General features: G+C 31.2%; 1 long non-coding RNA gene across 1 annotated transcript; it reads left to right on the top strand.

The window, feature by feature from the left end:
* Window positions 1-10,033: 10,033 nt before the first annotated feature.
* On the top strand, window positions 10,034-20,806 carry LOC113873836. Its single transcript, XR_003505963.1, has 3 exons — window positions 10,034-10,044; window positions 20,482-20,575; window positions 20,761-20,806. It is a non-coding gene; the product is annotated as an uncharacterized LOC113873836 (long non-coding RNA).
* Window positions 20,807-27,452: the final 6,646 nt, after the last annotated feature.

Consider the following 27,452-nt stretch of genomic DNA (forward strand, 5'->3'; position numbering starts at 1 on the left):
ATTTACAAAAACACATAACACAATAATGTACTTTTTTTTATACTACTTAATTTTATTTTTACAAAATGTTGAATTCATTTTAAAAATTTATTTTTATCACACAACTATTCTATTTAACATTACAAACTTTATATGATCACATGACTATGTATAAAGAATGCATAATGAGAGTAAACAACTTTATATTCCATGTAATTTTTTAGAACAAAGTTAATGTATTATTCTATCTTATATTTTGGTTTGAATTAATAATTTACATAGTACAGGTTTCTAACCTCTATTCCTTTATTTATAATGATACTAATTTATTATGTATCCATTCCTATAAACTTCACTCATTTTAGGTGGACCTCCTTACCAAACTCCTAAGCTTCTTAGTACCTTAAAGGATCAAAATTTATAGGATTTCTCCCTCCTCTTATCCTAGGAGATTAGTTTGATCTTAGAGAGTTGTAACTCCTCTTAATGGTTAAGTTGAGTGGAATCTTAAAGGTAAGATGATCACAAACTTTTATAAATGTGTTTACAAACTCATTGTAGAGAAAAAAGGATAATCAAAGTAAATTGTAAGTCAACCCTAATAAGTAATGATATTCCCTTCTTGCTATGGAACCATACACCTTTTTATCCTAATGAATAGTTATATTAAACATAGCCACCAATAAGTTCTCTATTATCTTTAAAAGTAAGTAAATCATGAAACAAGAAAATAGGTAGCTGAGAAAAAAAAATATACCACTAATCATATAATACTATAGGTAAATCAAAAGCATGTGTTTTTTTTTTTTGTCATTCAAATATATAATTTCATGAATCACTCTTCTTTTAGTTTATCTTAGAAACCTTAATTCTACATTAACAATGAATTATCATCATAATAAGAATTTCAAGTGTCTACCATAAATAATACTTATATATATATTCACTATAGCTTCCATATACCTATAACCACACCCTTAAATAAGTCTAATACTCAGGCATATATTACATCACATTGTACTCTTAAACAAGTTCAATACCCAAATTGGTTCATCACATCAAAGATCCTTTTGAACATTACCATTCTTATATATTTTAATAAATTTTAATCACAAGTAGGTTTTAAGAATCAAGTCAATCAATTCACACGAGATCAACCAATAACAAGTAAATAAGGAATCAGTAAGTTTTACTATTCCTAAAAAATTGTTGTAGTTTGTTGGCCAAGACTTGTTAAGCAAATTTTAACGTGTGGCACGCTGACTAAGTCTATTGTAGTAAAGATGAAATAAGGGTTGTCAAACCACAAGGACTTGTAAGATAATAGTAGATGCTAATATCCTATTTAAATCTTGAAAAAATAACTATATACATTATATATACACATTTTGATATTCATAGATTTGAAACATAAATTGAGTAAAATTTAATAATGTAAATAAAATTAAGAAACAACAAGAGAGAGAGATTGTTGAGATTAAATTTCATTTATCTAGTTCAATTGATTCCAAATGTCATATAAATATGATTCTATTAATCAATGCTATTGAGTTCTCTTAAGCTACTCTAAATCAATCCCTTGCATTTAGAGTTACTAAGGATTATAATCCAACAACGATTCCTCAGTTTATTAAATCATGATCCTTACATTAAGTTCAAGAACTAACCAACTAATAACTCCAAATCTATTCCTAGCATTTAGAGCTATTAGATGATATGATTCAAATCAGATTTAAAAAATATTTTCCAATTGCAATCAAAGTCAAAAATCAAAAGATGAGTAAATTGTTCATCTAAAGCATTAAGAGCAAAATCACAATCACTAACATTGAATAATAGATATCATAAATATAATAAAAAAGGAATACAAGAGAGTTTGATGGATTACATTCAATCTCAACAGAAAAATAGTTTATCTACTCATGGTGATGAGTGTCAATCCTAAAATACAAAAGAGAATGGAGTAAAAGAGCTAAAATGATGAATCTCCTTCTTCCCCGGCTGAAAACTCAGTTTTGTGACCTCTATTTTTGTTTTTCTCTTTTTTCTTTCTATCTGCCACCTTTGTTCTATCTTTGTTTTCTATTTATACTATCTGGATAGAGAGAGTAAACTACTCAGCTCTTAGGGAACGGCTGAGCGATTGCGAGAATTTTTCATGGTTAAGAAACCTAAACTGCTAAGCACCTGGACAAGCGCTGGGCACTTTGAAGACCGAGACCTCCATCTTCTATGGAACAAATCTGCTCAGTGCCTGTATAACAGTTGAGCGGTTGAAGGACTTCAAATCTTCCAAAAATCTTTCTAAGTCTTGCAAGGTCAAAATAAAAGAAATTGGTTCCAAAATCCAACAACTCTCAACAAAATATAGTATTTACATATCTTTTTAATTTCTTATAGAAAAAGGGGTTAAAAACCAAATTTCCATTTAAATAAAGTTCTTAAGTGTCTAAATACTTACCAAAATTAATACAAAATAAACACTTAACAACTCCCCCAAACTTTAGACCTTGTTTGTCCTCAAACAAAAGGTGAATAAAAAAATTCACCTCCCAAAAAATATTAATGCAAATGCATGATTCAAAACATGCAATGAAAATTTTGTTGACTTCAAAGTTTTTCAAATGGTGACCACACATCAGTCCTAACTTTGAAACATCAACCATTCCTAAGCAAGAAATTACTCAAGATCCATTGTTTTTCACTTAAGAACACCAATCTTCCTTAAAAATGTTTAACTCTCGAATATTAGAATTGAAGGGTGAGTGTTTCTCTTAATTCAAACACTGAACACAATAAATCAACTTTGTTACCCATCTCCCATCATTCACAAAAATGAGCTAAGCATGGATCACTAAGAACTTTCAGAGGGTTGTAATGAGGTCGGGCTATAAGATAACTTAGTTTTTCTATGATGCAAAAGCCTAATTAGTAAGAGAGCATTTTCAGTCAACTTTAGAGTTTTTACATTTTTACTAACATACCCTCTCACTTCTTTCTTCTTCTTTTTACCCTTTTTTTATTTATAAATACTTTCTCCTTCTTTATAAATACATGAAGGAGGCTTTTGATTTTTCTCCTCTTTTTTTCTTCTTCTTTATATATATATATATATATATATATATATATATATATATAAAGAACTTTATAAATTGAACTGTATATTAATACTATGAGCATTGAATATGTTCTTCCCAACTTTACTTAAACCCAAAAGTTTTCACGAAAATGCTCCATTACCACTTAGGTTAGGTAATCTTTCATAATTTTTCTTTTTAAGCTTAAGTGTTTAGGAAGAAATTTTCATTAAGGCCCAAAGTGGCTAGCAAGGGATAACAATGTTCAAGGTTGGCTTATTTGGCTCTAGCTTAATAAAATAAACAAATGCCTTAATCCTTTCCATGCTTCACTCAAATCATTATTCACTAAAGACTCAAACAAAATTAATCAAAATGAACAGTGTTGACTCTCAAAATTTATTTTGCTGTTTGTTTCACTCACTCACATGGCTTGGTTAGGTGTTTCTAGAGTCAAACAACTTCAAAATTGTTTCAAACTTGCTTGGATATGGTTTATCTACAAAGTTTTGAATCAAAAGAGTTCAACCACTTGAAACACATAAGTCCAAAATATCCAAATTAAAGTTTAAACAAAATGAGCAATTAAAACTAACAGTCAAACAAGAATAAACACATAAGTTTAGATATCCAAATTAAAATATTGCAAGTAAGAACAAACTAAATGCTGAAATTAAATGACTGCAAATAAAACAACTAAACACTAATTCATCATAAACTCAAACTCAGTCAAAATTTTCATCTTCTTCACTTTCAGTTCCATCATCATCCTCATCACTCTGACCTTGAGCTTCCTGCTGCTCATTATCATGTTCATCAGCACTCTCCTCCCCTTCTAGGGTGGGGCATTGGAAGGTTGGACCTTTATGTTATTGGTACTAATTGTAGCACCCCAATTTTTTTCTCAATTTATAAATAATTTTGGATTATGTTAACCTTATTTAACTAAAACTAAGTAGTACTTAGAAACTTGAAAACTAGAATTTTTCTTAATAAAATTTACCAAAACAAGTTCGATCGATAAATAATCGAGTAATATAAAAAGGAAATAAAAATCTAAAAATATTTTATTTAACATTTTAGACTATCTAAAATATTTGTATGCAAATTATAAGAAATTTAGAAAGATATAAAAATAGAAAATAAATAAAATTGTAAAATTTGACCAAAATAACCCTAGAAACACCTAGAATGAAGGTTCATTTTGGACAAGCAAATCAAAGAGATATATTATGAAATTTTTATGATAGATGGCCTATGTGTAGAGGTTATGGATGTGCAAGTATGAAATTAAAAGAGCAAGTATAAAAATTACCCAAAAAGAGGCCCAAAAATCAAGTGTAAATGAAAAAAAGTAGGCTAGGAATAGTAGTAAGGAGCCATGTGACCCATTAGAGCCATGTGAGACTAATCATGATTAAGGGATAAGGTCATTTATGGCTTAATCCCAGCTGGATAAGCATATTCCATAAGAGCCAATGAAATCAAGTCAAAACAATAAGGTGAGCATTTTCAGAAGATAAGGCTAATGATGAATGATTTGTGGACTAATCCCCACCCAATGGATCTTGTCACGACCCCTTTTATAAGGAACCGAGAACATTGTTTCTACACCACATACTTATTTAAGATAGATAAATAATAGAGAATATAAATATAAAATTCACTTCTCATTTAAAATAAAACAAAGTTTCTTACAACAAATATCCAATAGAACAACATAATATTACATTTAGTTCATAATATTCAAAATATACAAAATTATACTACGTAGCTCCCTTTACATAAGGTCTCAAAATATAAGGAAAAAAGACTTTGATGCAAAATTACTCGACTCCAGCTTCTAACATTTCTCTACTGGCCCCTAAGCCTGTGAAGTAGATGCAACACCTGCTATATCTGCTCACGTACCACTGTATGATCATCGGAGTACACACGCACACAACGACATAGACAAAAATACAAGGGTGAGCTTACAAAAAAAATGAAATCGTATATATAGAGCAAATATTACTCACAGTAACAGCCCCATGCATTACCAGCCCATCTAATGCACAACATGAAAAACAGTCTCCAACTGGTTTCACAGCTTAAGTAATCTAGAAGGAACCGAGCTGGTGCGAGAGTGACCCATTCCGATATCTGGATCCAGACAGCATAATACAGCTCAGCATGCTCTACCGTTACACGTCTACCCACCTAAACGATAACTCGACTCTATAATGATGCAAGACAGATATCTCAGCATGATGCAGCACGGCTAAAATCATTTCATCAGCTCAGCTAAGACAAGTTTATAATAAATCAGCCAAATCTCAGTGTTATTAAATCAGTTATCAGTAGTTACAACATAGAAAAATAACTTTCAAGTATTAAATCATTTATATCTCAACTTTTACCAAAGAGATCTAACAAAACTGACTCAAACCTTTCTTAAATAGCATATCAAACCGTTCAAAAAAAAGTTCATAGACTAAAGTAAACTCTCTTTACCTTGGAACGGTGATTCACTCCAGATCTAACAACACTTGGTATTCAGGAGGAGGAGGTGCAGCTGAGGCAATAGCTGCTGTTACCTGTGCTGCAGCAGTGGCTTGGTTTGCAGCTTGGTGGTCAGGGCTTCCTTAAGAATATCAAATGCTTCTTTGCACCTTTCATCAAAGTTGAACTCAACTTCTTTTTGCAAAAGTTTAGAAAGATGGATCACAATCTTGGAGATGTTCTTAATGAATCTCCTGTAGAACCTTGCATGACGAAGGAAAGTACGAACCTCTTGGACATAAGAGGGGTAAGGCAATTGTGCAATAACATCTAATTTTGTAGGATCTACCTCAATGCCTTTTTCAGATATAATATGACCTAGCACTACACCTTGTTCTACCATGAAATGACATTTCTCAAAGTTCAGTACATGGTTAGTGTCAATGCATCTTTTCAAAACTTTCTCTATATTAACTAAGCATGCATAAAAAGATGGGCCATACGCAGTGAAATCATCCATAAAGAATTCTATACAATGCTCCATTAAGTAAAAAAAAAATGCTTAATATACATCTTTAAAATGTACTAGGAGCATTGCGCAAGCTAAAGGGCATTCTCCTATAGGCAAAGATGTCAAAAGGACATGTAAAAATGGTCTTTTTCTTCGTCCTCAGGTGCTATACAAATTTGAAAATAACCAAAAAAACCATCAAGAAAATAATAATGAGACTTACCAGTTAACCTCTCTAGCATCTGATCAATGAAGGGCAATAGAAAATGATTCTTTTGGGTCGCTTGGTTTAGTCTCCAATAGTCTATACAGACTTTTCAACTGTTCTGAACCTTGGTGGGTATCAATTCATCTTTCTCATTCCTCATCACAGTGAATCCAAATTGTTTTGGAACTACTTGGACCGGGTTGGCCCACGTGCTATCTGAAACAAGATAAATGATCCCAGCCTGTAGTAGCTTGGTGACATCCTTCTTCACCACGTCCAAAATAATGAGATTCACCCTCTTCTGAGGCTGCATCACTGGTTTAACACCCTTTCCAACAGTATTTTGTGCATGCACAAAAAGGAGCTAATTCCAGGAATATCAGTGAGTGTCTAACCTATGACTTTCTTGTGCCTCTTTATCACTTCAAAGAGTCTCTCCTCTTGATTAACATCTAGCTTGGTGGAGATTATTACTAGAAGCTTTTCATCTGCCTCTAAATAGGCATACTTCAAATGTTTTGGCAAGGGTTTTAGCTCCAGTGTGGGAGGTTGCTCCATATAGGGAAGTTTGACACTTTCAGTAAAAGAAATTTCTATAACATTCAAATCAAAGGGGTTAGATTCAACTATACTTGCTAAATTCAATAAATCATATTCTACCATTGCTAATTTTTCAATCTCTTCAATATCAAATGTTGTAGAATTTGCATTTAAAAAATCAGAAATACAAGTGTCACACAAAAAGGAATTATTACAATATTCACAAATGGGAGTTTTTATGCATTTAGAAAAATTAAGAGAAAAATCTTCTAAAAATTCAGAAAATTTTTCATCTATTAGAACGTCAAAAAGATCAATTTGGAAGACAGAATGTTCTTCAGATGGGTGCTTCATGACATCCAATATGTTGAAGTGCATAATGCTATCCCCAAACTCCATGGTAAGTGTTCTGGCGTACATATTAATTTTCTTTCTTGCGGTCTTCAAGAACGGTCTTCCTAGGATAATTGATATAGAACTCTTCATTGATTCTCCTTTTTGCATATCCAAGATGTAGAAATCAGCTGGAAAAATGAGGTCATTCACTCTGACTAACACATCGTCCACAATTCCAGCTAAATTTGTTATGCTCCTATTGGCCAACTGGATAACCACACATGTGGGCTGCAAGGGTCCAAGAGACAGTGAAGTAAAAATAGATAATGACATAACATTTATGGATGCTCCTAGATCTAGCATAGCATTATCTATCCTACAGGTATCAATGATGCATGGAATGGTAAATGTCCCTAGGTCTTTACATTTTTCAAGCATTGAAGACCTTTGTTTCTCAAAGAGTGCAAACACATTCCTACCCATGTTTACCCTTTCATTACCCTTAAGACGCCTTCTGTGGGTGCATAAATCTTTCAAAAATTTGGCGTATTTGCATATTTATTTAATTGCATCCAATAAAGCTATATTCACCTCTACCTTCCTGAAGGTCTCTAAGATCTCTTTATCAGTTTCCTTAGTCTTCTTACATGGCTGGATGACTCTCTGAGAAAATGGTAGAGGAACTGCTTTTTCAGCATTTCCTGCTCCCTTTTGTTGGGCAGGTAGGTGCAGGTTCTGGTTATTCTTGAGTATTTTTCTCTCCATTTTGATCAACTATAGCTGGAGTACAGCTTGAGTCTTCTTTATCCTTGGTCATTGCGGGCTCTTGCATCACTTTTTTAGATCTCAAGATGATTACACTTACATTTTTTGGGTTTACAATGGTTTGTGCAGGGAAACTTCCTGAACCTTGAGATTGGATTTGGCTCAGAGAATAGGCTAATTATCCCACTTGATTCTCCAAAGTCTTAATACTAGCCTTAGTTCTCTACTGGAAAGTGATATTGTTCATGGCCATTTGTTTCATGAGCTCTTCCAATGATGGCTCATTTTTCTGGGTGCACTAGGTTATGAAGGAGATGGTTGGTGATGATGTGGGGCTTGTTGTGGTTGATGTTGGGATTGATGAGGTCTACTTGGGTCAACATGATGAGCTTGATATTGGTTGCCTTGTTGCTAGTTGTGCTGTTGCGAGTTACTCTCCCATCTCAAATTTGGATGGTTTCTCCAGCCTGTGTTATATCTATTAGAAGATAAATCCCAAATAGGCTGTTGCTGCGAATGCTAAAAAGGAAACTTATTAGTATAAATTTTTACAGCATAAGCTTGAGGATTACCTTCCAAAGTGTCAGACTCTTGTAATGTGGGGCAGCTGTTGGTATAATGATCTGTAGCTGAACAAATGTCACATAACATAGCTGGAATGGGTGGTGGAAGAGGTGAAGGTGCATCAGCAGCACTCTTATGCATGGAAGCCAATTGCTTTACCATGGCTGCGAATTCATCAAGCTTGTGTTTCAGCTTACTGGGTTCAGCAGCTTGGATTTTACTTGCACTTCTGGTAACACAAGAATTTTGCCTCGTTCCAAATTGTTGGGAGTTAGCAGCCATGTTTTCAATCAAATTGTGAGTTGCAACTGGGGTTTTGTTTACCAACGCCCCTCTACTTGCGGCATCTATCATGCTTCTGTCCATGGGGTGTAGTCCCTCACAAAAGTATTGGATGAGCAATTGATCACTTATTTAATGGTGAAGGCAGCTGGCACACAATCTCTTGAACCTTTCCCAATATTTATAGAGTGTTTCCCTCTCAAGCTATCTTATCCCAAAAATTCTTTCCTTATAGATGTAGCTCTAGATATTGGGAAGAATTTATCCAGAAAAAGTCTCTTCAAGTTCTCCCAACTGGTAATAGATCTAGGAGAGAGATAGTAAAGTCAATCCTTGGCTGCATCCATCAGAGAGAATCGGAAGGCTTTTAATTTAGCATGCTCTTCAGGTACACCTTGTGGCCTTATGGTCAAACAAACTATATGGAACTCCTTGAGGTGCTTGTACAAATCTTCACCAGCAAGACCATGAAATCTAGGCAACAAGTGTATCAGTCCAGTCTTAAAAACAAAAGGAGTATCAATGTCAGGATATTGTATGCATAAAGTTTGATAAGTTACGTTAGGTGCAGTCAGTTCCTTTAATGTCCTTTCATTGTTAGCCATTTGGTTCAATTCGGAATCTAAAGAACGTGGTGAAGAGTATATAGATGAAGGAGATGAAAGTTCCTCAAAATGTTCAGAATAATGCCTATGTATTCTAATGTTACTATGAAATGTCCTATCAATTTTCGGATCAAGTGGATATAAATCTATAAGATTTGATCTAGTCATGCATTAAGAACTAACTATGAGAAATGAAAAGAAGCAAACTAAATGAAGTAACAAAATTGCAAGAAAGTGCAGGTAACAATTATGCAGAAAAATAATGACTAGGTGCAATAAAATAAAGCAATAGTACTAAGTAACAAGAAACAGAAAAAAAAAACCACAAAATAAATGCAAAGAAAAACGCAGCACAAAGTTAAAAATTCTGCAGAATTATGCAGCAAACAGAGCAAAGATGCAGAAAAATTAGAGATGTAGAATAGTGAAATTAAAAACGCAAAAACTAATACCCAAAACTTATAGAAAAACAGCAGAAATATGTACCTAAACGCAGAACCACTCTATCTATTAAGAAGCTATATCAATGCTAATGTATTCACAATGTAGAAAAATTCAAAAACAGAACACTAAAACAGAGTGTTTAACAAACTCAATGCAAAAATTAACACCAAAGTCTCGGCAACGGCACTAATTTGATATCACTCAGATTGCATAAAGATTTATTGCCAATCCTCATCAAAATATGCAGAAATTGTTTTTGTATAGTTTAGGATGTAAGTCTAGGTTGTCTCCAATGACTTTAATTGAAAATATACATCAAATATGTTACAAACATTCGTTATGAAAGCAATTAAATGGGGTTTTTGTATGATTCCAACTTTAATAATAAGAGCAAGAAACAAAATTATAAAATTCAATCAATAAGATGCAACAATCCCTAGTTCATTCACGCGATCCTATCCCTATTCCTCTCAAGATTTATTACTCTTCTTTTTCCTCCCAGAATTAGGTTAATTTAACAAGCAAAATCTAACCTTATACTTCCACACGAATTAAGCAATTCAATGGACTCCAATATGTTTTTTCAAGATTATGCAACCTTAGAAATAAACCCAGAATTAAGTAATTCAAGTTTAAAATCTCATTAAAACGAATTAGGGTTAATTAAGCAATGTCCCCCTCATTCAACCATTAATTTAATTCAAAACATTAGGAAGAAGAAATTCATGGAAGAAAAATAATTATATTTATATTCAAAACCCAGAAATTTAAGAATCTAAATGAACTCACTAGAGATTACAAAAGGTTTAGTCCTCCATGAGGATGGGTCTTACAATTACAAAGTAAAAGTGAATAGAAATCAATAACATTAATGTAAAAATCAAAAAGAAGTAAGGAGAAAATGAAAATCAACCCTTAGGTTGGATCCTTGACTGTCACCTAAGGCTGACCTAAGCTCTCCAAGTGTTTTCAAAATGGAAAAAAATCTAAAAGTGTAAAAAGCTCTCTAACCCTAATTTCTAAAAATCTATTTATAGTCAAGTGGGCGACATCCATAGTAGCCTCTCAGTCCTGTCATTCTTCTTTGAATTTGTCACTATGACAAGTGATAGTGGCTACGCGCACTCTGCGTCAGTGTGGCTCTTGCTATAGTTGTCACTTTCGCTTCTAATAGTGGCTACGTGCAGGTCTACTGCCCTCTGGATCTAGCTTGCTGTATTATCCACTATCACTTCTGAAAGTGACCACTTTCACCTCAAATTTTCTTAAAGGCTAAAAATCCATGGAATAAGTCTAGAAATTCCTGCACAGTTATTCAAATGATCAAAATTACAAATTATATCTATGTAAATCAATGTAAATTAACCAAAAATTAAGAAAGCTATGATATTTGACCTAAATAGGATTTTTATCTTATTTACGATTTCTAAGTCTACTTTTTCTATTAAAGAACACTAAAGAGGCAAGTAAAAATTTAATAAAATATGGATTCATCAGAAAGACTTGCATCTTGTTTCCATCCAAGGTACTGATTCTAATTACCTCTCCAACCTTGGTTCTAATTGTAATTACCAGAGTTGTTACCTTGTCTCTGAGCATTATTCAAATAACTCACTTCTTCCTCTAACTCTTGTTCAGACATAGCACAATGACCGTTTGGGTGATCACTTGCACAAAAATCACATCTCATTACCTGTTGTTGTTGAGAATGAGGAGAAGATTCAATTTGCATCTTAGATATTTACTTCTTCAAATCCTCCATTTATTGAGAAAGAAGCTTATTTTGGGCTAAAATTGCATTTTGAGTATCTAACTCCAGAACCCCTATTCTTGGAGTGGAGGGTTGCTTCTATCATGATGGGCTTGAAAATCACTAGTTGCTAATGCATCAATGATTGTAATGGCCTGTTCAGAATCCTTCATCATCATAGAACCGCCTATAGACGCATCTAATAACATCTTTGTTTGCGGTCTAAGCCTATTAAAAAACATGTTTAACTGGGTAACATCATCAAATCCGTGATTTGGACACTTCCTCAATAAGGATTTATATCTTTCCTATGCTTCACATAGGTTCATCAGCTCCTTGTGAGAAAGTTGTAATATCCTACATTTTGATTTAAATAAAAGGAGATATATTAAAGTGTAATTAGAATAGATTTGGTAAAAATATATATTTAAAAAATAAAAAAAATAAAAGAAAAATATTAAAAAATAAAATGTGAATAGTATCAATGAACAGTAAAATCGCGTACAAACTGCGTATGAACATTAAAATCGCCTATGTACAATGACCGCTGACATCATCAGTGACATCATCCTGACGTCACATATGCGTAAAACTTGTGTATAGTATACGTGCACAGTGTTTTCGGCATGAACAATGCTGGTAACGTCCTGAATTTTAATAATATTAATTATTATTGTTCTTATATATATATATATATATATATATTCATATGTGTGTTGATTTATTTGAAAATGATGTTTATATGTATTAAGTACATAGATGTGTGTATATACGTCTATGTATGACTGGATAGGCTGAAAATGGGCACAGTTTGGGGTTTATTTCTGGGTGCAATCTCACTGTAGCGACAGGATCGCGCTATAGCAAGATTCTGTAGAAACCAGAGTGCAATTTTCTCTGATTTTTTCGCTATAGCGAGAGGGCGTGGACCTAGCTGCAGCGAGAATATCTTGCTGTAGCGAGAGTGTCGCGACCAGAAAAGGATTTAAAGGGAGTTAGGGTTCGGGGAGAGTGATTTCTCCCTCTCCCTTTGAAATTCCTTGGATTCTCTCATTCCCAAAGCCCTATTCCACCGATTAATTGCCTCCAAAGCCGTTCAGGAGAAAAATTGGAGCTCGAATTTGTGTGGGGAACACTTGGAGGTGAGTTTTAAATGGTTAGGGTTTCGATTTTTCACCTTTTTTCTCTGTTTTTGTGGTTTCCCTAGGTTCTCATGGAGTTTCTCCATGTGTTTAGGACGAAATTTGTGAGGGAGAGCGCTTCTTGGTGGATTTAACGTGTGGGATGTCGATCCGAGGTAAGGGAGACTCAACCCTACTCTTTGTATGCAATTTACCGTTATTTAGTTGAATATTGTGATGTGGCTGACTAGAGAATAGGAAATTACTGTGAAATATGATGTGGGCCATGTGCTGATATATGAATATTATGTGTATGGATAAGAGAATATGTGGTTGATAGAATTTTGCTATGTATTGCGGTGTGTGAACAAATGTTGGCTATGTGCCGTGTAATGTGAAATGAATGTGGGCCTAGTGCCATGTATTTGAATGTAATGTGGGCTGTGTGCCGTGTGTAAGCATGATTATTGCATGCGTGAATGAAATATGTGTGAATGGGCGTGTTAACGCCATTGTAATGTGTTGTGAATGGTTCAACGATACATTAGGGGGTGTGGGAGATGAGGACGGTAGAAATACCTTAGGGAAGAGGGAGTGGTGGTGACACTGACTATGGAACGGGTGCACCACGGGTCACGCACTCTCTTCCTGACTAGACCTCTGACCATTACCTTTGTTGAGCGACCCGTGACTGCCCACGTGGTATCCGTGAGGCGAGGGTAACTGACGACCATTTATAGTGTAAATATGTGATCACAGTGCTATAGTGAGTGTGACTCGTGTGCGTATGCATGGATTTGTGTTTTGTAATTATGAATGTGAAATGTTGCCTGTGATTGTGATTGTGTAATGTGTTGGAAATGTGCTCGAGGTGAGATTCTATGTTTGGTTGTGTTTTGGTAGCGTAGAGTACTCACCCTTACATTCATTTTTCAGGTAATCAAGACGATCAGCACTGGACTCAGTGAAAAGGGTGGATGGAACTGCTATAGGACTGAGAGTTTAATTTGAAACTAATGTATTTGAATGGGTCCTGTAGTAGTGACTTGATAGAAATTGTAACCCCTCTTCTTATTTTAAAAATATTTGATGAAACCAAGGGTTGAGAACCTTATTTGAAATGAAATTTATTTCATTTCAAATTTGTGAAATTATGATTTATTGAAATTAAACATAAGGTGTTACAATGCCCGTGAACAATGTTTCCGCCGTGAACAATAATTTCGCCGATGAATAGTAAATTTCAAAAAATTTCTATAAGAAAAGGGTTTCACACAAAATTTTCATTTCTTCACTCCTATCCAAGGTTCTCAAAGGTTCTAAGGTTATATCTCACCATTTTCTCTCATACTAAACCCTCCTAAACTTAGATTTCTCTTCAAATCTATGATTCTACGTCTGTTATGAAGGATTTCAAGTAAGTTTCTTTAAGTTTGAAGCTAGATTTACTATTTGTTTCTCTTCTTCTTTTTCTTATAGATATTCATGGTGTTCTTAGGAAAAACTCTGATCATGAGTTAAATCTTCTGTTAAATCCTTGTAAAAGCTCTGTTTTGAGGTAAATGAGGCTCTACTTTATCATTTTGTTATGTTTATTACTTGTATTCTCATAGATATTGTCATATATCTGATTATATATGGAATAATCCTTATTTTATGAAAGATAATCACTGAAAAGTGAGAATAATTGGTTGTTTATGTGATTTTATGATGAATACATGGTGAAAAAGTGATATTATGTTCAAATAGTGCATGATAAGGTATATTGAGGACGGTTGATGTGATTTTATGATTTTGTGATATGAAATATACAAAGAGATGGATGTTTCTTGTTTGAATATATTGTGGTTCATGTAAAAATGATGTGTATTGTGAATATACTATGGTTTGATGTATATGATGAAAAGTATGTGGAAATATAATGAAAAATATGTGAATATGAGAAATGACATATGTAAACATACTTGAAAAAGTATGAGATGGAAAATGATATAATGTAAATAGTTATAGAGATATACTGGGGACTAATTTTCAGTGACTAGCTTTTAGTAACAAATATAAAATTTGTCATTAATAATTAATTATTTGTGACAAATTTTTTTATATCGTCACTAATATTATTATTAATAATGACTTAATTAAAAATCGTCACTAATAATAAAAATATATTAATTATAAACAATTTATTAATAATATATAATATAAAAAAAAAATTTATTTTTTATTTTAAGTTCATTATTAATATGTACATAAAATTAATACTTATAATTTTATTAATAAATTTTTAATTTAATAGTATTTTGAATCTTTATATTTTTATCAGTGTTTAAATTTAATTTTTAAATTAATATCAGTGTTTAAAAACTTTTAAATTAAGTTTTGTATCTTAAAATTTTATTTGATAATTAAAAAATTATATAAAAATATAGCATTTTATTAATTGATTTATATAAACAAGTAAAGAAAAATTGTAAAATATATAGTATAAAAATTTTATTTTTAAAGTAAACTTAATTTAAACTTCTAAAAAATTAAAAATAAATAGTTAAATAAAGAGGTCCAGAATCACACCACAATAAAGTAAAAGAAACTAAAAAAATAATTAATAAGTTTAAATTTGTTTAAAAATTTAAGCTTGATTTTTTCATTTAATAGGTCAAATAATCAACAATGACATTAGTAGTGACATTTTATTTTTCACTAAAATTTAATATATCTTTATTTATAATAAAATATTTAATACATTATAACAATAAAATATAATTTTTTAAAATTAGTTTTGATTACAAATCAATCTATGTACATTATATTATTGATATCAATTACTTTTTGATAACATAGATTCTTACTTGTCCCACTTTACTAAACTTAGCTCAACATACTTTCTTTCATGTAATGGTTTGCCAAATTGTGAAAAAATGTCAAACTTTGATTTGTTACATTCGTCAAAATTACCTTCATAATTTTGTCCACATCTATTTAATCTTGTCTTAACTCCATACAAATACCTCGAACAAAAATGCAAATATTCTTGTGCAATATATGCTTCAGCAATAGATCCCTCCAGACGAGCTTTATTTCTGACATATGATTTAAGCCTACACAAATATCTTTCAACACGATACATCCAACGATACTGCATTGGTTCAACCAACTTTGCCTCATTTACCAAGTGAATAGGTAAATGAATCATTATGTCAAAAAAATGAAGGAGGAAATATTTTTTCCAACTTGCATAAGGTTGTAACTATTGATTTTTCAAGTAAATCCAGGTTTGCCATACTCAATGTTTTAGAGCATATCTCTCTAAAGAAGTAACTTAGTTCATTTAGTGCCTCACAAACCTCATTTTGCAGAAAACCACGAATTGAAAGTGGAAGATAGCGATGTAAAAATACATGACAATCATGACACTTCATTCCACATATTTTCCCTTCTTTAACATCTATACATCGAGATATATAGGACGAGTAACCATCAGGGACTTTTAAGTTAACTAAAAATTGATAAAAGACACGTTTTTCCTCATATGACATAGTATAATATGCAGGTTGAAATGTATATTTACCCTCTTCAATCATAGTTGCGTGAAGCTCATGTTGTATACCCAAATATTCTAGATCAAAACGAGATTTAATATTATCTTTAGTCTTTCCTTCAAAATTTATCAATGTTCATAGTATGTTATCACAAACATTCTTTTCAATATGCATGACATCTAGATTGTGCCGTAACTTTAAATATCTCCAATAAGACAATTCAAAGAAAATACTTTTTTTCTTCCAATTCCCACACAATTGAATTTCTCCTTGCTTTTTAAAAAAAAAATAAATTTACCAAACTCTACCTGAAACATAATTATTCACATATAAATATAATATTAGGCACACATGCACACATATATATATATACATAAGAAATATATAACAGTTAATGTATAAATACTATTTTTATAGTTTTTAAAAATTTAAAATGTATATAAAAAGTGCATCTTATCATTATTAATATCTAATATAATATAAAATTAAAAAAAATTTAAATTGTTACGGTTGATATTATATTAAAATTTTCTTTTCTTTTTAAAATTTGAAAAATATATAAAAAAAACAAGAAGTAGAATTGTAATACAAAAGTTTAGAAAAAATATAGATGCAAAAAAAATTTGTTTCTTGTTACAGTTGATATTATCTAATATAACAAAATTTTATTTTTATAATTTTTAATTCAAAATATATAAAAAATAATTATATTATCTATTTTTCATTTTTACAGCAATTTAAAATATAAAATATATATTAAAAAACAAGTTTACAAATTTAAATACAAAAGTTTAGCAATAAAAATTTAAATACAAAAATATATATAATCTAACTTTTTGGCAATAAAAATTTGGAAATGATATGTCCATGCTAGTTATAAATGATGTTAAAAATACTTACTTGATCAAAATTTTGATATTGTTCAACTATGTCGTCTCCAGATAATAGTTTAGGAGATTATCGTTTTTCTTTGTTGCCATCAAAATCTTTTGCATTTTTTCGCCAAGGATGATTAGGTGGCAAAAATCGACGACTTCCCATGTATGCGAGTTTTTGTCCATTGGGTAGTCTTAAGCAACATATATGTGAGTGACAACATGAACATGCAAATTTTCCTTTAGTACTCCATCTTAAGAGGTTTCCATATGCAGGAAAATCATTAATAATCCACAAAATAGATGCATATAATGTAAATGTTTCTTTTTTTTATGCATCATATGTCTCTACACCTTTCTCCCATAATTTTTTCAATTCATCAAGTAATGGCTGCAAATACACATCTATATCATTTCCTGGGGCTTTAGGGCCTGAAATAAGCAACGACATTATGAAATAAGGATCATTCATGCACATCCAAAGTGGTAGATTATAAGGAATTAACACAACTGGTCACACATTATATGTAGTGCTCATATTTCCATAAGGATTAAAACCATCACTTGCTAGTCCAAGTCGAACATTGCGTGGATCTGCAGCCCAGGAAGGATATTGAGAGTCAAAACTCTTCCAAGCCAAGGAATCAGTCGGATGTCTCATTTTTTCATTTTCAAATGGTATTTCTTTATGCCACCTCATTTTTGTAGCAATATTTGAGGACATATATAATCGTTGTAACCTTGGTGCTAAAGGAAAATAACGCAAGACCTTTTGGGGTATTTTTTTTTTTTTTTGGATCTTTACATCGAGGATCGCCACAGGTTGGACAAGACGTAGATTTTGAATAATCAGCCCGATAAAGTATGTAATCACAAGGACAAACATTTATTTTTGTGTAATCAAGCCCTAGTTCACGAATAATTTTTCAAGCATCAAAATAAGATTCATGAAGTTTATTATAAAGAAAGTAAAGCATTAATTGATTTTGTACTCATACCAAACATACACTTGATGTTTAATAGTTGTACTATAAATGATAACTTAGAAAAATTATCGCAGCTAGGATATAAATCTTCTTCGGCATCCGCTAATAGATTATAAAGTTACCAGCTTCTTCATTCATTTGACTGATGTTTGGATTGACCATATAACTTGTTTCCTTACTTTATGTGATGATTTCAGTGCTGATGAAATTTTTGAGATCATGCAACATATCATGAATTCCCTCGTTACAATCTTGCTCATCATCATTATCATTGTCTTCATCAGATTCACTAGCCACTTCTCCATGATACTCCCAAAGAATATAATCTCTTTTTATCCCAACTGTGGTTAAGTGCTCATATATAATTTGTCAAGACCAATGCAGATTATTATTGCATTTTTTACATAAACAACGAAGTAACTTTCCTTCCTCAAGACCATTGAATGCGAATTCAAGAAATTCACATACTCATTTGTTGTATAAAAGATTTGTTCTATTAGTAAGTTGCATCCAACTTTTATCTAATCTCATATCTAGCTACCACAAAAAATATATATCAAACAAAATAATAAGTAATCACTCGTTAGAATTAAACTTATTAAATTAAAGAATAGATAATTATAGGTAACAACTGCTCTTACCGATTTGGAAGAACTTCAAGAACCATTCAACATGGAGATATAAATTACAACATTGATTGACCATTTAAATATGAATTAAAGTTTACAATTTAAAAATAATATTATCTAAAATAACAAACTTTTATTATTAATAATTCTATTTTAAAAATAATTCAAAAATAAACAGTATCAAGTTTATTTTTATTTTACCATATAAGAATTTAAAATTTAAACATAAAATTAGAGGAAATGATACTATAGCACAAATTCTAAATTTGTAATGTACTGAATTCACTTACTATCGTTTAGGTATGTTTATTTTTTATTATAACAAATGTTTTAATATAAAATTCTTTTATTCTATGTGTTATAAATTGGTAAAATAATATTTTTATTTTAAAATTTCTTTGATTCAGAATTAATTCAAAAGTATTATGGTGATGAAATTATTCTTATCTGATATGCAACATATATGAAATTAATTAACGTATAGCGTGATATAAAAAAATGCAACAGTAACTACCATAAATCATAATTCCACTTATCCTATTATGTGGGAAGGAAGTGCTCCACTATCTTAAAAAATTATACCGGAAAACAATAAAGATTTTGCGCACATAACTCTTCCTGCTTGAGTTTTTATTTTGCTTGCTCTTAACATTGGTGTTTATTGGAGCTCCCGCTTGTTTTTTGCTTGCTCTTGACATTGGTATTTATTGGAGCTACTACGACTATTGTACTGGGATTAATTGGTGGCAGGATCAGAAATATATATTGCGTTGGAGCATGCGAGGTAGAGGCCAATGCCAATCTCATCTATTGCAAAGCTGGTATGAATTTCACCTTCACATTCTGCATAGTAAAAATTGACAAACATTTTGGAGAAGAAACTCCAATTTTGATTAGAGAATATCAAAGCACTTGTGAACTTTTGTCCATCATAAATGCAAGAAACAGATTATCGGTTAATCTTTTGACAGATTTACAAACTTGAGAAATATATCCTTGAGGATTTTGCTCTTCGCTGGATAAAGTTTTGCCAGTTTTTTCTACGATTTTAGCCATGATCAAACCTGACAAAAGAAGCCCGATAATAAAAGCCCCAATAATTAGCATAGCAAAAATCTGATCCCATTCCGTTGTTGATATGAAATGTACGGGCCAAGAGCTGCACCAACTGATCCAGTACCATCTATAATAGCGGTTACTGTAATTGCATTGTAATCAAATAGCAAACTATTTCTGTCAGCCCCTCCTCTCATTCGTTCGACTCACAAACTTGCTAATCTCAGAAAGAATTGGAAAGGTATGGATCTTGACCGTTAGATCTTGTTTTACTTTTATCTAACAAGGTCTTAGTTCTATTTCTTGTATAAAATGGCTAATAGTTTTTTATTTTTTAAGTAGTATTATTTTGCACAAAATTATGTTAGAATACGAGAAAGAGAGACTACAAAGAATTGCAGAAAATAAAGCAAAATTAGAAGAGTTGGGATTGTCTTAAATGACTTTATTCTTCAAGAGTCTACTTGAGAATGTCAAGAACAAGAAAGATGAAGATCAAAAGATTGAAGATGAAGAAGATAAAGAGTATAAACCTGAGGATGAAGAAAATGAGTACCATAAAGATGACAACTTTGCCATTGAAAATACTCATGGGTCACGAAAAAGAAAGGTACTGAGATTAATTGGTTACTATCATGTTATTTTGTGTCATTAATGTCGTCTACTGGGATGGTTTTTACTAGTGCTATAGGATATGTAATTTGACATGTAATTGTTTTCAAATATGACACAGATAAAAACTATTTCTGAGAATGGTGATATCTTACAGTCTTTGGTAAAAATGGGTTACAAGCGAGAGGAGGCTTTGATTGCTATAGAAAGATTAGGTGTGTTTTATCTGATTCATTTTTATGTTTATTGTAGTCCATGTGTTTCATAATATAATTATGTTCGTTTATGTTTTTGTAATGTACAAGTTGATTACAGTTTGTGATAAGACTCAGATTAGGATGGTTTATATTTCCTTCTACTCTTGTTTTTCTTGGCTTCATTGTTCTAATAAAACACTAAGGTGCAAATTCCTCACTTATGGAATTGATAGATTTTATTGGTGTTGCTCAAATGGCAAAAGCAGAAGATGCCCTTCTACCTCCTGAAGAAAAGGTAGCATATTGCCATATAAGTATTGGTATCTTGGGATGAATAAAATAGAAATTTAATGCATGTAATTTTTTGTATTTTTTCCCCTTAAATTATTCACCACTCATCTATTGCTCTGTTATTTTTTTCATTCATCTGTCACAAGAATAACTAATTTTAAACTTCATTTTTCTAGCTTCAATACAATGACTATGCTAAGTCCAATAAACGTGAACAAGACTCAATTTAATGTTGTATCTAATGACTCGCAAGTGATCGATGTTGAACAAGCTGAAATGAATATAGGTATGAAAATTTTTTTCACCATAGTTAGTAAAACAATATGTGACATCCTGAAAATTGTATAAATTTACAATGTTATGCTTTTATTTTATTTTAGACAATATTAGAAAGGGTCGTGGACATACCATTAATGCAAAACTCCAACAAAAAAGCGCAAAGAGAATGGTGAAGGGAAAACGCTTAATATCCAATTTCCTCCACCATACTACAAACTTTGTGGAAAGCATGCAAATTTTTTTAAATATGAAGCACTTATTTGTATACGCTAACGAGCACTGCTTCAAGTTAATAGTTGGAAAGAAATATCCGAAGATGATGTAAATGCAATGTGGAAACATATGAAGGTTAACATTACTTCACTTATTTACTTGTTTTATACAATATTTTCTAACCTAACAAAATATTTTATAATATTTTGATTTGTCTCTTCTAATGAATTTACATGAATTCAGGAAATCTTATGGTTGTCCGATGAAGTTAAAGAATATGCTAAGAAACAAATGCAATCTCAGTATAAGACTAGGCATCATAATTTGTATCAAGCATATCTTAAAAAAAAGGCCAAATGATGTGTCTCCTGAGGATTGGAATTGGCTAATAGAAAACAAATGGAGTGATTCTAAATTTCAGGTACATTTCCTTCTTTATCTTTAACTTTAGTTTATTTATTTTTTTATACTTATAATAAAAAATCATTTTCATTTCATGTAGGAGAAAATCTTGAAAAATAAAGCTAATCGAAGTAAGCAAGAGATTAAATCTATCACTGGTACAAAATCAATTGTGCAACAAACATTTGAAATGGTATTTTTTTGTGTTTTATGTTAATTTTTTATGCATTATATATAACATGAGTAATTTGAAATGGTATTTATCTATGTTTATGACAAAAATATGAGTAATTTTAACTATAATAGATATTTTTTATATCTTTTATTGGAATTTATAATTGGTAGCTTAATCTATAATGACGTTAAATTATTGTTTGTGTTTTGATATTATTGAATTATAATTGATATCTTTCAAGTTGATGATGTTGAATCATAATTGATGATGTTGTATTACTTTTTATTTTTTATTGTTTTTTATTTTTTAGTAATTTATCAATTAACTTTTATTATTTTTAAATTCTTATTTATTTATTTTTTTAATAGAAAGAAGATTAAAAAAACTAATGAATGGCTAGATGCTGTGAAAATATGGAAGGCCACGTGAATGAGATCTAATGGAACATGGTGTACTCCAAATGGTGCCCAAACTATGGTAAGAGAAAATATTTTTAAAAGTTGTGGTAGTTGAAACAAAAATTTCATTAATATTTTTCTTTTCCAAATTATCTAATTCTTATATTTTCAATTTATTTATTTTAAACTTTCTACAGGAAGATTTGAAGAATATAAGAGATGTATACCAAGAAGACATTTCTCAAGCTCAAGTGTCATTGGTTGAGCATTTTGCACTTGTATTAGGAAGAAAACCAAATCACTCACTTGGTTTAGGGAGTGTAGCAATAAAAAAAAAATTATAAACAAACAAATTATTGAAAATCAAGTTGAGAATGCAAAAAAAAGAGCAAATGATTTAAAATTAGAGGTGAAAAAATTGACTGATATTTCAAAAAAACAAGAGGACGCTAATTTTCAACTCCAAGTTGAATTGTAATCTCAACGTGAATTGATTGATGCTTAAAGATTAACTTTTAAATCTCAACAAAAACAAATGAAGTAAGACCTTGAGATGGAGATGAAACATCAATGGACTATCTTATTAGGAGAATTATCATTTAACAAGCTATTTAAAAATTCATATGCTCCAACAGTAAGTTTATTAATTATTTTAGTTTTTATTACTTAACTATTATATAATTACATTCTTAAAAATTTATTAATTGATTAATTTACATTTATTAATATCATTTTATTTTCTTTTTTCTTATGTGTAGGATCAGAATCCATTAGAGCATCTTTCATTCTATTTTATTTGTTTAATTTAATATTAATCTTTTTTTTTATTTTAGAATTTTAATATATTAATGATGTATTTTAATTTCTTTTATAATTTTCATGTGTAAACTTTTATTGGATATTTATTATATTTAAATTTATGATTCAATTTATGTCTTAATAATTTATTTATGATTTTAATTTATATTTATTTTATTTAAAAATACAATTGTTATAATATAATCACTTTGATATCATAAAAACGTTAATTTTAAAGAATAATAATTAAAACCATTAGTAATATAAATTTGAGTAATAATATATAAATTGTTAATTTAAAGTAATTATTAATTAAATATTAATTTTTAAAAAAATTAGTTATAAAAATATTGTTTAAAATAATTTCTAATAGTGATGAATACATTAGTCATTAATTTTAGAATAATAGTGACTAATATTAGTGGTGAATTATCTTGTCATTAATACTCATATATATTAGTGACGTTAATTTTTGTTATAATAAATATTTTATTTTAGTAACTATATAATATCGTCATAAATATAATAGTGATTTAACTATTAGTGACGATAGATGACGAATTTAAATATCGTCACAGAATTACTTTAACAACTACTTTTAGAGTGTTTAATGACAAATATTATGGTCACAAAATATGTAAGTTCTTGTAGTGGGGAGTGGAAGATGGAGACAATATGGGATATCTTGGTAAAATGCAGGATGGTGAGTGACATTCAAGATTGTGCACGAAATATTGTGTATAAATACACCACATGGCCGCACACTTGTTTTCTGACTTAACTCTTGACCATTACCTTTGCTAAAGGGCTGTCTATTGCATGTGTTTCCGTATTGCATTGGGCCATCTGACGACTATTTACATGAATGTGTATGACCTCAGGATAGAGGTATCGGATAACTATGGCCACATGGCAAGGTAAGCACGGGTAAAAGAAAATGAAATTGTGAATTTGTGGAATATAATATGTGTTTATGTGTTAAGATGAGAACTTGCTTTATATGACACTGTGATATGTAATATCATGATGTTTTCATTATCGTGATCAGATGTGTTTTATGATGAATATGTGTTCTGTATGAGTGGTAGGGTAGAGACTCACCCTTACACAACATTTTCAGGAAATTAAGACAAATAGTATCAAGCTCACTGTGCATGGATGGATGAGAACTGCTATAGGACTTAGTTATTTTGAGTTATGTAATGGATGTTTTCAATTCTATAACATTCTTTTGAAACAGTTATAAAACTATTATTTCTTTTTGTTGCTGATGAAAATTTAGAATCTTTATTTTTCTAAAGTACTTATAAATTAATGAAAATTTACTCAATGAACCTTATATTATTTCATTGTTTCTTTCTCATTAGAGAGTTTTTGAAAGAAAATTTACTTTACCATTTAAATTTTTATGAAAATTTATCATATATTGAGGAAAGAAATATAAGACGTTACAAAAGTGGCTATGGCTGACTTGGCACTGATGTATCGAGAAGGAGGGAAAAGTCTAGTCAAGAACTTTCTTTCCACATCCTCCCACTGAGTTAAACTTTGATTTGGATGAGATTGCAGCAAGTTCTTCCTTTTCCTGTCAAAGAGAAAGGGAAAAACCTAAAGTACACAGATTCTTCATCATCACCCGGAACTCCTATAGTGCCACACAGCTCATAAAAGGTAGACAAGTGATTATAGGGATCCTCATGGTCCATTCCTGCAAACTAGTTTGATGTGGTCAAAGATAATAGAGCTGGCTTCATTTCACTCCTTTGGATAGCCTCACAATACTGGAAAAATGTCTAGGCCCCAATTGGTGAGAGTATTCTCCTAAAAGTCTTCTGGGATTATTTTTATTATTATTCCCAAGACCACTATCTTCAACCATTGTTTCAGATTGAGATTGTTGAACAAAAACTGAGGTGAATGAACCATCCTTTTGTTGCTGCTCTTTTTCAAGTTTCTTTTGTTTCCTTTTTTTACTATTATTCCGTCTAGCTGTTTTCTCGATTTCTGGATCAAAAAGTATCTGTTTAGCTGAAACTTTTCCTCGCATATGCAAAAGAAACTAAACAAAAGGATTAGCACAAGAACAATAATTTCTAAATATAAACAAAATATATACTATCATTCTAATTATAAACAAGCTTTATTAAGGATAACTCAGAACTACTAACTAGCTTGACACAAGTCCCCGGCAACGGCACCGAGACTTGTTAAGCAAATTTTAAAGTGTCGCAAGCGGACCAAGTCTATTGGAGTAAAGATAAAATAAGGGTTGTCGAACCACAGGAACTTGTAAGACAATAGTAAAAAGGAATACAAGAGAGTTTGATGGATTACATTCAATCTCAACAGAAAAATGGTTTAACTACTCATGGTGATAAATGTCAATCCCAAAATACAAAAGAGAATGGAGTAAAAGAGCTAAAATGATGAATCTCCCTTTTTCCCTGGATGAAAACCTAGTCTTGTGACCTCTGTTTTTGTTTTTCTCTTTTTTGTTTTTCTCTGCCACCTTCGTTCTGTCTTTGTTTTCTATTTATACTATCTGGAGAGAGAGAGAGTGAACAGCTCAACACTTGGGGAACAACTAAGCAGTTGAGAGAATTCTTCATGGTTAAGAAACCTAAATCGCTGAGCACCTAGACAAGTGTTGGGAACTTTAAAGGCCAAGACCTCCATCCTCTCTAGAACAAATTTGCTCAGCACCTGTATAATAGCTGAGCGGTTGAAGGATTTCAAATCTTCCAAAAATCTTTCTAAGTCCTGCAAGGTCAAAATAAAAGAAATTAGTTTCAAAATCTGACAACTCTCAACAAAATATGATATTTACATATCTTTTTAATTTCTTAAAGAAAAAGGGGTTAAGAAAATTTTTTTTATTTAAATTAAGTTCTTAAATGTCTAAATACTTACCAGAATTTAGACAAAATAGACACTTAACATTAGCCATTTAGAAGTTTAATTACGACGAGACTAATTTCTCTATAGGATGCAAAATATTGTAAGGATGAAGTGACATGATTAGTGGTACCGAATCAAAGATTCATGTCACTTGATCAAGTCTACTAACAACACAAACTAAGGGTAAAAATTACCTATAATGCAATGAGCATTAGAAGAAACGATACTAAGTTGATTAATGTGATGAGAACTACTTTTTGAATTTGAAGGTTGTTGTTGCAACAAATTCCATAGAGTTTGATAGTGCTGTGAAGTAAGCTTTAAGTCATTGGTCTGAGTTTCTTGTAATTGTTTATTATTATTCTTAGAGGTGTTTTCCTCTGCAACTGTATTATTGATTATGGCTCCTTGTGGTTGTCCAAGAAGATAGCCATGTTTCTTATAACATTCTTCAACAGTATGACCAAAGATATTGTAATAGGTACAAACTTTGTCATTATTGAAATTCTCTCTTCTTGTGGAATTCCCGATACCAAAAGAGCCACAAGTGCTTCCTCTATTATTTGATAAGTTTGCATGATATCCATGTTTCTTAAAACAATTTTGTTCAGTGTGATTACTCCTACCACAATAACTACAAGATACACTAGATCCTGAGACTAAACTGGCTGCATTAATCATGCTCATGTTTCCTAACAAGCTTGTTTGTTATGCATTGTCTTCTTGTTGAACTACGTAAGAAAATACTTTGGCTATGGCAGGTAAAAGATTTATCATGAGAATGTTTGATCTCATATTGTTGTATTGGTTATTTAATCCTCTCAAGAATTACATCGCATGATCTTGCTTTTTTCTTTCCATCACACTGGTGTGCATGTACATACATGATCAAGCCTATAGCTTTCTAACTCATCCCAAATTATGCACAATTTCATAAAGTAATCATTAATAGAATTGTCACCTTGCTTGATTAAGGCTATGTCTTGTTGCAATTTGAGATTCTCAACAATTTCCTCTGTGAATATTGTAACTTGAAATCTTTCCATATATCACAAGCATCGTTTATCCATAGTATGCCCTTCCGAATTGAAGGTGAAACTGAATGCACAATCCATGATACAACCATATTGTTGCACCTCTTTCATGCCGAATGAAGAGCATGGTTTGAAGCTAGTTTCTAAATCGTTCCATCGACGAATTTTGCTTTATTCTTAACACTCAGTGTCATGAGCATGGATTTGTTCCATGAATTGTAATTTGTTGAATCAAGAACTAGAGAAACAAGCGTCATAACAGGACTTTCTCCAGGATGAAGGTAATACGGGCTATGCACCTTAGATGCTTGATCTTGAACCTGTTTTTCACTCATAATGAACTCAACAGGATTGTGAAACACAAAAACAAAAAAAGATGAAAAATGGATTAAGTTACACATTGAAGA

This window comes from Abrus precatorius, unplaced genomic scaffold (assembly GCF_003935025.1).
Source record: "Abrus precatorius isolate BTA unplaced genomic scaffold, Abrus_2018 Scaffold7, whole genome shotgun sequence".
Lineage (NCBI taxonomy): Eukaryota > Viridiplantae > Streptophyta > Magnoliopsida > Fabales > Fabaceae > Abrus > Abrus precatorius.